The sequence below is a fragment of the Myotis davidii genome, unplaced genomic scaffold (assembly GCF_000327345.1).
Source record: "Myotis davidii unplaced genomic scaffold, ASM32734v1 scaffold1071, whole genome shotgun sequence".
Classification (NCBI taxonomy): domain Eukaryota; kingdom Metazoa; phylum Chordata; class Mammalia; order Chiroptera; family Vespertilionidae; genus Myotis; species Myotis davidii.
Window position 1 is genome coordinate 762,505 of NW_006282605.1, and position 9,504 is coordinate 772,008.

At 36.3% G+C, this 9,504-nt stretch overlaps 1 protein-coding gene and 1 long non-coding RNA gene across 2 annotated transcripts in view; both read right to left on the reverse strand.

Moving 5' to 3' along the window:
* Positions 1-9,504, reverse strand: part of GBE1 (glucan (1,4-alpha-), branching enzyme 1) — a gene marked incomplete at its 5' end in the record, with an annotated part of 290,260 nt that overhangs the window by 238,638 nt on the left and 42,118 nt on the right. The window lies entirely within an intron of this gene.
* The window catches only part of LOC107182288, a 17,271-nt gene continuing 7,995 nt past the window's right edge, over positions 229-9,504 (reverse strand). Inside the window, exon 3 of the long non-coding RNA XR_001513004.1 lies at positions 229-321. This is a non-coding gene — a long non-coding RNA (uncharacterized LOC107182288). The remainder of the gene's footprint in view (positions 322-9,504) is intronic.

Genomic DNA, 9,504 nt, shown 5'->3' on the forward strand with positions numbered 1-9,504 from the left:
CAGGAGCATACAATGGAGTCAAGACAATCTCTTCAATAAATGGTGTTGGGAAAATTGGACAGGTACAAGCAAAAAATGAAACTGGACTACCAATTTACACCACACACAAGAATAAAATAAAAATGGATAAAAGACTTAAATGTAAGTCCTGTAACCGTACAAATCTTAGAAGAAACCATAGGCAACAAAATCTCAAACATGTCCCTTGGCAATATGTTTACTGATACATCTCCTAGGGCAAAAGAAACTAAGAAGAAAATGAACACATGGGACTACAACAAAATAAAAAGTTTCTGCACAGCAATAGAAACAATCAACAAACTGAAACGAGGGCCCACTGCTTGGGAGCACATATTTGCCAATGAAACATCCGATAAGGGATTAATTTCCAAATATATAAGGAACTCATACAACTTAACAAAAGGACAAACAATCCAATTAAAAAATAGGCAAAAGGACCTAAATAGACACTTTTCCAAAGTGGACATACTAAAGGCCAAGAGACATAAAAAAATGCTCAAAGTCACTAATCATTAGAGTGATGTAAGTTAAAATGACAATGAGGTACCACCTCACACTCACCAGAATGGCTATCATCAACAAGTCAACAAAAGACAAATGTTGGCTAGGATGTTGAGAAAAGAAACCCTAGTACACTGCTGGTGAGAATGCAGACTGGTGCAGCCACTGTGGAAAACAGTATGGCATTTCCTCAAATAATTAAAAATGGAACTCCCATTTGATCCAGTGACCCCACTTCTAAGAATATATCCTAAGAAACCCAAAACACCAATCAGAAAGGACATATGCATCCCTATATGCATAGCAGCGCAATTTACAATAGCTAAGATTTGGAAAGAGTCCAAGTGCCCATCAGTAGATGAGTAGATAAAAAAGCTGTGGTACATTTACACAATGGAATACTATGTAACAGTAAAAAAGAAAGAACTCTTACCATTTGCATTAATATGTGTGGACCTGGAGAGTATTATGCTAAGCAAACTAAGCCAGTCAAAGAAAGATAATTACCACATAATCTCACTCATGTTTGGATTCTAATGAACAAAATACACTGATGAACAAAGTAGATCTAGAGACAAAGAACTTTAGAACGTTAAAAAGTTTCAGACAGAAGGCAGGTGTGTGTGTGTGTGTGTGTGTGTGTGTAGATATTAATTGGAGAACTTAATATGCGTATATCCATAGTCCATGGACACAGACAATATTATCACGTAATCTCACTCATGTTTGGATTCTAATGAACAAAATACACTGATGAACAAAGTAGATCTAGAGACAAAGAACTTTAGAACGTTAAAAAGTTTCAGACAGAAGGCAGGTGTGTGTGTGTGTGTGTGTGTGTGTGTAGATATTAATTGGAGAACTTAATATGCGTATATCCATAGTCCATGGACACAGACAATAGTTTGGTGAAGACTTGGGAGTAGTGGGTGAGGTGGAGACAGAGTCAATGGAGGGGAAAACAATGGACATCTGTAATATTTTCAACAATAAAGATAAATTTTAAAAATGAATAAATAAATGACAGCCAAAACTGTAAACTACTTAGAAAAATATAAGGAAATATGTTTGTAATCCTGGGTTTTAAAAAGTGTTTTTAGCCGAAACCGGTTTGGCTCAGTGGATAGAGCATCGGCTTGCGGACTGAAGGGTCCCAGGTTCAATTCCGGTCAAGGGCATGTACCTGGGTTGCGGGCACATCCCCAGTAGGGGTTGTGCAGGAGGCAGCTGATCGATGTTTCTCTCTCATGGATGTTTCTAACTCTCTATCTCTCTCCCTTCCTCTCTGTAAAAAATCAAGAAAATATATTTTTAAAAAAGTGTTTTTAAAACAAAATATTTAAAAATCCAGAAAACACTAAGGAAAAACTGATGAATTTTACCCCTATAATTATAACTTATGTCGTAGTGATGGATGAATAGACAGAATGGTGACATAAGCTACCAACTGGGAATATATTTGTAATGAATATACCAAGAAATAGTGAGAATTAATAAACATATAAAGAACATCTATAAGTCAATGAGAAAAAGAAAATAAAACAATAGAAAAATGAGCAAAGATATTCAGGGGAGGACACATGAATGGCCAATAAACATATACAATAATGCACCAAGACCATTACTCAGTATCTGTTATTAATGTTGATAGACAATATTTTCTAGAATATTCTCACCAGGACATTGCTTGGTTAAAATATATGGGCCATTGATCACAAAATGAATAAAAATATGATGGCTTTTACCTAGGAAAGTAATATTAAAGTTTTTCAAATGTTAATGTATTATTTCATTTTCCTATTTATGCCTCATTTCATATATTGCAAACATTTCTAAGTCGAAGAAATGTTAGGTACCCCCAACACTATGTATGTTTATTATTCTAGTTTTGGTAGAGTTTTAAAAGCATATTTCTTGCTTGCAAAAATTATTATAAAATTTTCTAAAACATTTGATGCTTATCAAGTTAGTATAACCTGACACATTTTAAAACCAAAAATTTAATAGGCATTTTATTAAAAATGGTTTGAATTTCATCATCATATTTGATAATGCACAAGATGACATTTATCAATAGACTCAAACCAGCAGGCAAAATTCAAATCGAGATATGGAAAATAAACAATATTAGATGCACAGTGCAATATGAACTACAAACATACATTTGGTATAGGCCAGTGGTCGGCAAACTGTGGCTCGCAAGCCAGATGCGGATCTTTGGCCCCTTGAGTGTGGCCACGAAGTTTCAATCGCACTGTACTTGCGCGGCCGCACGTGGAGCCACACTCAAGGGGCCGCAGTTTGCCGACCACTGGTAGGCGGTCAAGCATTAACTAAGGTCACTGCATCAGGCACACAAATTCTATATTTATCTGAAATCCAACAACCTGTCTTTTTCTACTGTAATAATCCTCATCAAAAAATTATTAAATGTCAGCTTTCTTCAAATATTCCCAAACTCTTTAACTCACAGTAAAGTGTTTCTTCACCAGCACTTAGCAATCTCATTCCTGTAGATTTTTTGCGTTTAATACACATTTTCCGAATGCATGACTGAAATGGTTACAACTTAGTACGCGGAGCCTTACTTCTTTGATGCATATACCAATGTGCTGAAGCCCATGGTATACACGCAGACCAAGCAGTGAAGTAAGATCTCTGGTGTAATATGGCAAATTCCAGTCACCAGCCAACCTCTGCCTCAGGCAGACCTCACCAAGCAGTGAAGTAAAATCTCTGGTGTAATATGGCAAATTCCAGTCACCATCCATCTGATTGGATGTTCCTTGTGTCATAACATTGTTAAATATTTGGAATATCACCTCCTTATCATACAATGTCATTTAATTATTTCAAGCTTCACATCACGCAGTTTATACAGATTTATAATGCAAAGTTGGCTTGTCAAGATGGAAGTTTGGGGACTTTTCCCATCTAAAGAAAGCAACCATTCTATTCCCTAGAAGTGGTGAGGTCCAGGACTAGGACTTCCTGAGGCATTGCCTTTACCCAGGAGGAGTAGGGGAAATAACACAGCCTTTGAAGCTAGAGGAGAATCGTCCTTCAGACACACAATCCTGTGCTGTTTTCCCTCCAGGTAATTCTTTCCCTCAGTGGAGAACTTGAGAATCACCATTATTTAACTTCTGATGACAGCTGTTAGCCTGGAAATGATCATAAAACCCAGAGCATTATTTCTTAGGGAAACTGCTTTCAACATACATTAATTTAGGTTGGCTGTGTTTTTCAAGAACAATATAGAGTATGTCAGAGTGCCACTAAGTTCATAACCAATGGGATACTAATGTCTCATTATGTTAAAGAACAACAATGCTCAGTCCTATGGTATGCAGCTTTCTGGAAATTAGGGAACAAATCAAATAATCTAGAGTGTCACTAACCTGTTCTTAAAGGCATTCATGGAAGAAAAAGGGCTCTGTGATCAAAACAGTGTGGCAAATGTGACTTTAAATATAATTAACCACATTGATCACCGGAATAGTATTTTTATTACACTGCTTTTTATGAAAAATGGAAGTAATAAATTAAGATATGTAGTTGCTTGTGATTTCAAAAAGCATGAAAATATAACCCAAAAAAGTAAGAAAATAAGTGATTATGTATATGGAGAAAAAGAACACAGATAATAGCTCTCTAGGATTGGACTTTGTTATATTTGACCATAGAACCAGGTAAACAATTCACAAAATTAAAAAAAAAATGTAATAAGCCAAAAAGGGGGTGGGGGGAGATAAGGAGAAAAAACAATCCCTCAAAATAAAAACAAACTTAAATAAATGAACCTATGTGGTGGTGTTTGGAGGCAGGGATTTGGGGGGAAGGAGGGGATAATAGGGTCATGAGAATAGAGCCCTGATGAATGGGACTAGTGCCCTGATAAAAGAGACCCCAAAAAAATTTCTGCTCCCTTCCACTATGTGAGGACACAGAGAAAAGAATACCATCTGGGAACCAGGAAGAGAGTCCTCATCTGACACCGAATCTGCTGACACCTTAATCTTAGACTTCCCAGCCTCCAGAACTATGAGAAATATACTGTATTTCTGTTGTTTATAAGCTACCCAGTCTATAAATCTGTTATAACCCCCGAAACAGACAAAAACTAAGCTTATCTCTATTGGTCCATATACTAAGAAATGTCCACAATAAAAATTTTAAAACTGTTATGAAGTCTTTGTGCACACTTTCCTAAATCTCTGTTCTTATTATCAATTTTTTAAAAGTGATTTTATCAGATAAAGGGTATAAGATTTTAATTTAATCATGGTTCTATAGAAAGGTTAACGAACTAATTTCAGGTTGGGCAGTTCAAGTTCATACCTCCACCAGCAGCATCTGAGAATGCTCAATGACCCATATCCTCATCAGCACTGGGGATTATCATAGTAATTACAAGGCATGCTGGCCTTGCTCAACCAGGGTCCACTAAGAGAACTGAGGCCTCATAACTTAAGGATCCACAAATTAACTTCTGTTCAATGCATCCAGCATAGCATTCCTATGTACCATACTTGGGAGAATTAAAAAACAGGCATTCAAATCACTTTCTGTGTTCTGAAGATCAGATGCAGAAGAAGCCTGAGGAAAGTTGCCTGTCATTATTGTCCTGGCTGTAACAGATAGCTTTTGATACACAGTGTGTTCATTTCTTTTCAAAACAAGTTATAACTATAGCTCTTCTTTACTCTCTTTAATCCATTGTTATTTGGGAGAAATCTGATAGTAGGTATTACATTTGCTTTAAAGTTTTTCATTTATTTCTAGTTTTATTGAATGCAGTTGATGATGTGGATACTTTATGGCCTGTATATACAGTGGGACAATCAATCCCATTATTTAACAACCTATTTAATTTTTACAACATAAACCTTTCACTTATTTCCAAATAAGTTTTATGCAAAACTCCAGCATAGAAATAATACAAAACATGAAAAAACAGAGCTGCTCTGCCTGAGTTGCCCCTACCTAACTAGGCTCCCCTCACTACTTCCCTTCCATGTCAGAGTCCACCACTCAACACTCAGTTCTATGACGTGCTGCAATATATGACCTATCTTTGTAGATGGTCCAAAGATCCTTGAAAATATGTAATTTCATTTGTTTCAAATTCTTCACTTAGTTTTACTTTACTTGATCCATTAAAAGTCAAGAGTATACAAAATTCTATCACAACAATTGGGTCTAGAAATTATCCAATTTCTAATAATTCTTGCCATCTACACTTGGCCCAAAAATAAACATTATTTGAGACCAAGGAGTGAGTAATGGCATTTATCTTTGCTGTGACTTATATTATTGATCTCTGTGCAATTTCACCTGCATTTGTTGGTCAAGATTTAAACATCATTTTATAATCTTTCAGTAATTAGAAAGCAGAGGGAAATTAATGGTTATATCTGAGAAGACATCTATTATATACTTTGAAAAAAACATAGAATATGACATATTAGGAAGGGAGAAGAATAGGAGTAAGATACTAATACAATATGGTCAATAATAAGAGGAAGCAATGGTATCCCATGGGCCAAAAATGGCCCTCAATTATGTTTTCACTGGCTAATACACGGAACTATATCCCTCCATGTCAGCAAACACATGCAGCTGAGTAGAGGGCTCTTTTAGAGTACAAACTCTCAAGTTCACTGTTATATTCTACTAGAGGCCCGGTGCACGAATTTGTGCATGGGTGGGGTCCCTCACCCTGGCTGGTGATTGGGGCTGATCAGGGCCATCTCACCCATGACCGATGGGGGCCAATAGGGGCCGGCCAGGAGGAGGGATCGCAGGAGGTTGGCCTGCCGCAGGAGGTTGGCTGTGGGAGCACACTGCCACATGGGGCAGTTCCTGCATTGAGCATCTGCCCCTGGTGGTCAGTGTGCATCATAGCGACCAGTCGACTGGTCGTTCAGTCGACCAGTCGTAATGGTTTCTTAGGCTTTTATATATATAGATATCACTATTGATGACAATTTCACCCATTAATGACTTCCTTGGAAGGTTAACAAACTCCTTTCAAGATAGGCAGTTCAAGTTCATACCCCCACTACCCTAAAACATAATCTTTAATTTTATCTACACCCTAAAACATCATCTTTAATCTTCAGATGTTCCACCTAAACCAGTTCCTGGTGTGAGAACATGAGAGATACCTATAGTAATCAGGAAAGCAATTACATGGTCCCCCTTCTAATTTATAGCCACTTATGGAAGTACAATAACATTTTCTAACATGATTATCAATGCAACAGAAATAAACCCATGTGTCCCTGGCCAACTGATTTTCAACAAGGGTGACCAAGATCATTCAATGGGAAAAAATAATCTTTTTAACAAATAGTACTAAGACAACTGAATCTCCACATATAAAAAGATAAATTTGTACCCTTACCTCAAAACATATACAGATTCTCCTCAACTTACAATGGGGTTACATCCTAATAAGCTCATTGTATGTTGAAAATATCCCAAGTCGAAAATGCATTTAATACCCCTAACTTACTGATCATTATAGCTTAGCCGAGCCTACCTTAAACATGCTGAGAACACTTATATGAGCCTGATGTTGGGCAAAACCAACTAACACAAAGCCATTTTATAATAAAGTATTGACTATCTTATGTAATTTATTGAATACTATAGTGAAATACAAAACACAATATCCAGAAATCACTGGCAACACAGTAGACTTAGAGCAGGGATTGTTAACCCTAGTGATCACTGGCTGCCTGGCAGCTGCAGCTCACTACTGCCCATGTCCAGCATCATAAGAGAGTATCTTACCACATATCGCTAGCCTGGTAAAAGATCAAAATTCAATCTCTACTGAATGCATATTGCTTTCACTCCATCACAAAGTTGAAAAATCTGTTGAACCATCATATGTTGAATACCACCTGTAAAAATCTAACTCAAAATGGAATAAAGACTTAATTGTAAGAATTCAAACTATAAAATTCTTAGAAAAATACACAGGTATCCTCAGTTCTTAAATATGGCACCACAAATACAAGTAACAAAAGAAAAAGATACATTAAACTTTTTCAAAATTAAAAAATGTTATGTGTTAAAGAACACTATCAAGTCAAAAGACAACTATGAGAGAAAATATTTGAAAATCATTTATCTGATAAAGGACTTAAGTCTAGAATACATAAAAAACATTTACAGCTCAATGATAAAAGTCAACCAAATTTTTAAATGAGCAAAGAATCTGATCTATGAAAATGTAGAAATCACCGATATGCATATGAAAACATACTCGACCTCATTAGTTATTAGGAAAATGCACATCAAAGCCAGAATAAGATACCAATTCATTCCCTAGAAAGGCAACAGTCAAAAATATAAAAAATATTTATTGCAAAGGATATAGAGAAATTGGAAACCTCATACACTACTGTGGGAATGGAACCATCTGGAATTTCCTCAAAAGCTAAGAACAAAATTACTATTTGACACAACTATTCCACTCCTTGTTATATAACCAAGAGAAATGATAACATGTCCACACAAAATCATGTATATAAATGTTCATGGCAACATTACCCATAAGAGTCAAAAGGGCAAAACAATATAAATGTCCATCAAATAAATAATGGATAAGTGAATTGGTACATATCTATACAATGCAATATTATCTGGAATGAAATACCGATACATGCTACAATATGGAACCTTGAAAACACTATGCAAAATGAAAGAAGCCAATCACAAAAAAACTACATATTATGAGATTCCATGAAATATCAAGGAGAGGCAAATTCTTTGAGACAGGAATTGGGATGGAAAGATTGTAGGATGATAAAGGGCACAGAGTTGCTTCTGCAATGACGAAAATGTTCCAAAATCTACTACAGTTATGATTGCACAATTCTGTTTTTACTATCCTAAAAACTATGGAATTGTACACTTCAAATGGATAAGTTGTATAGCATGTAAATTATCTAGAATAATAAAAGCATAATATGCTAATTTCCTTCTGGATGAAGCGGGGCTGTGAGGGAAGCCCAGGTTCCGGGTGCCAGAGGGAAGCCGTTGCAGGCAGCCAGGGCAAGGTAGGCCTACACTTGTATGAATTTCTTGCAAGTCAGCCTCTAGTATTTCAATAAAGCTATTAAAAAATAACAAATTATATAAAACTGTTAGAAAATAACTGTTTTCTCAATAAAACTGTTAGAAAATAGCAATTTTTGCCCAGCCATTGGGGTTTAGTGGGTTGAACCATGTCCCATGCACCAAGAGGTTCCCGGTGAGGGCACATGCCCAGTTCCAGGCTCAGTCCCCAGTAGGAGCCCATGCAGGATGCAGCCAATCAATGATTCTCTTTCATTGATGTTTCTATAGCTTTGTCCCTCTTCCTTCCTCTCTATATTTAAAAAACACATTTTCAAGGTCAGGTAGTTTCTACCTGTTCTTTTCTACTGAGCTTTTACCTAGACCAGCGATTTTCAACCTTTTTCATCTCATGACACGCGTACACTAATTACCAAAATTCTTCAGTACACCAAAAAATATATGTTTTGCCAATCTGACAAAATAAGTAGGTATAACTTTGATTCGTTCACACTGGATGGCTATTGTTATATTGGCTATCGTCATTTTTTATTTCACATTCTAAGGAAAAAGAAATCAGTGCCCCTGCCTAAATAGTCAGGTACTGCTTGTTTTAAGAATTATTACAGTACAACAGTGTGCCATGGCACAGCAGTTGAAAATCACTGGCCTAGACTAAGGTCAGGTTCTAGCAGAGATATTGCAAAGGAAAGACCACATGGGGAGACATATATTAAAATTTAATGCTGACAAGATAGCTTGGTCAATAAGTAGAATAGAGGGTCAAGTTGGATGGCTGAAGATGTCTGTGAGGATAAAATCATTAAATATTTTCAGGCTTTGCAAAGGTAAAACAACTTGCATATATCAGAACCTGGGGAAAAATAGGCTTACATAAAGAAAAATGCT